This window comes from Pinus tabuliformis, chromosome 2_1 (assembly GCF_031772625.1).
Source record: "Pinus tabuliformis cultivar Carrire ecotype Pingquan chromosome 2_1, CPIR1, whole genome shotgun sequence".
NCBI classification, from domain to species: Eukaryota; Viridiplantae; Streptophyta; class Pinopsida; order Pinales; family Pinaceae; genus Pinus; species Pinus tabuliformis.
In genome coordinates, this window is record NC_142299.1 from 543939750 (window position 1) to 543942799 (window position 3050).

Here is a 3050-nt window from a genome sequence, read left to right on the forward strand (position 1 = left end):
GATGGAAAGAACCAAACCAATTCCAAAAGATATGCTTAGAATGTGTGTTATGGATCGACCAACGAGATGGGAGGATTTCTTACATTTCGCTGAATTTTCCTACAACAAAAGATATCAGGCATCCATTAAAATGAGCCCCTTCGTATGGAAGAAAATGTCATACACATCTTAGTTGGAGTCAGCTAAAGGACAGGTTGATTCTTGGACCTGATGCATTACAGGAATTGGAGTAGATAGTGTGAAGAATTCAGCAAAATATTAAGGAAGCCCAATATTAGCAAAAGAGTTATGCAGAAAAAAAGAGGAGACATAAAGAATTTAAAACTGGCGATCATGTCTATCTTAGAGTAAAACCGCAGAAAATCACATTGAAAGCGAGATCTTGTCCAAAAGTGGCACCTCATTATTGTGGTCCATTTAAAATTTAAGATAGAATAGGACTTGTAGCTTAGCAACTGGCTATCCCCAATCACATTAAAGTTCATAATGTTTTTCATGTTTCCTTGCTAAACAAGTATGTACATGATTTCTCTCATATTATTGTCTGGAAAATGTTACAATTGGAACCTGAAGGAGACTTCATAGCAGAACCTCTCTGCATTATCGATTGTAAATAAATTTGGCTCTAGAATCAAGCCTTCACTCATGTTAAAGTGCAATGGAAGAACTATACCCCTGACGAGGCCTCTTGGGAGTGAGAGATAAATTGTAGAAAAATTTTCCATGATTTTTCCAACAAAAGATGCATGTGAAGTAGACACTAAGGATGGTGTGAAGATAAGGGGGGAAGGATGTAATATGCCCTACTAGATAATGTTTTCTTAATGTCATGTGTATATTAAATGGAAGTGGATCCATAATGACACTTTGAATAATTATTGTAAGTAAGTATTTTTCTTATTAAGAAAAAAAAGATTAAATCTACATTAAGGGAAATATGCACTGAGAGAAGACACTGGAGAATGAGATTGATAAATTCTTCATGACTAGAATTCTAGAAGTTGCTAATCAAGCATAGTAGGGGAAAGATTCTTAGACTAGTTGCCTTTGAAGCACCGCGGGAGAGAAATGTAGGCTTTAAAAGAAAAAACTTAGGAAAGAAAACAATAAAGCTTACAAAAGTGCAACGTCGCCGAAATTGGAACAATATCATGAAGAAGGTTAATAATTACGCAAATGGAGAATACATGAGTTTGTTGATTCTTTGTAAAACAATCTAATCTTAGGGGGAAATGGAGGAAATTCATGGTTGGGTGGTCAGTGTCTTACTTTGTTGTAGGCTTCTCAGTGTATAGGACAACAAGAATTCTAGTTAAATGTATGTCTGCTATTGAAGGTGGTTAATCATTTCTTTAATGAGTGTGATTATTACTTTTGGTTTTGATCGAATGTAATAATTTACTTTAATGAGTATGATTATTACTTTTGGATGTTATCGAATGCAATATGGTTAATCTTTTAGTTTAATGAGTATGATTATTATTTTTAGTTGTTATCAAATGCGATAGTTCTTTACTACTAATAAAATATTGTTGAAATTATAGTGAGGAGCATATTACTGTTAGGGATCTCCTATTTTCAAAATTATAATTCTATTAGAATTTCCAAATATTGTCAGAAAATTTGACTATGGGACATGAATAAGATGGATTATCATTAGTTGCTTCTGAAAAGATGATGGTAAATGAATCATTATCTAGTAGGATTGAGATAGGATCCCCCATACCCACAACAGAGGTGTAAATCACAAGGGAATAGTTGTGTGCTAGGATTATAGTTAGGAATTAAGGGTGAATTATAGCCTTTATCACGTTGTCATGGCAACAATAAAGGCGACCCCTTTTCCCTTAGGTAAGCAAATATACTAAGATTCCTTTTGCATGAAAACTATGAGCGGTTTAGGTTATATCAAAGAATACTAAATTACAAATTTTAGATGAGTATGGATTAAAGAGTAAGCTTTGGAATTAATCATTTCCATGAACTGGCCATGGATTGTAGCCAAATCAAGAGCTAGACATGAAATAATGTAGCTATAATAGTTGTGAGTCCTGAACGCAACCTTTGGTAGAACCATTAAGGGAAGATGAATTAAATTCAATACAATATATCAAATAACTCCAAATCAGGCACTCAAGTAACTACATATTTATACATGCCTCAAAATAAGAAAGGTTATACAAAAGGAGGTTTAAACATGGCATAATCATCTTAAGTTCCAATTATACATGCATGTGAAATGTTACAAACTAGAACCATATACAAGGTGAATTGTAAATGGGACTGCATAACTGGTAAAGCACACCCGAAGTACCCTAAATTCATACCATGTGAGTCACATGTCTGCTATCATATTAACAATGATAAACATAAATTAAATACATCATGAACATCATAATTTATAGAGGATGTTTTAATTAATATCATTCATTAAATAAAATGTCATTGTCCACAAAGTATATACTTCTCCACTTATATACACAAAATGGTTCTTGACAGGAGGAGTTGCTAGGAGTCGAGGTCTTGGAAGCTTAGAATTAATATAAATAAAACATAAACTAAACAATGGTATCAAACTCAGATTACATATCAATTATTAAATACTATGAAGGAGCATAGTCTGGTCAGCTTCAATCTAGATAATTGTTCTCTTCCCAGACATTATGATTCATCATAAAGGAAAAATAAACAGCCCCCCTTAAAGAGTAACCAATATTATAGGAGAAGCTCTTCATAATACAAAACAAGTGGATACTCTGATATCCAAAATTGTGAGACCCCTGTAACTAGTTACTGGAAAAAAAATTGGCTAGAGCAAGGCTTCCATCAAATGAGATGAACCCATGACAAACCTATAAGGACATGAAAAAACAAAAGAAACATTGTGAGGAGAGGGGGACGAGAGATAGTACATACTCAATGTTGTAGATGATACGACTAATGCATGTGAAAGAAGTAAGAAAAAAAAATTCCAAAGGGATTACCACAGGCATATTAAAGCTACCAGTGGACAAAGAAAATACTTTTCCCATAGATATATCCTTAGGAAG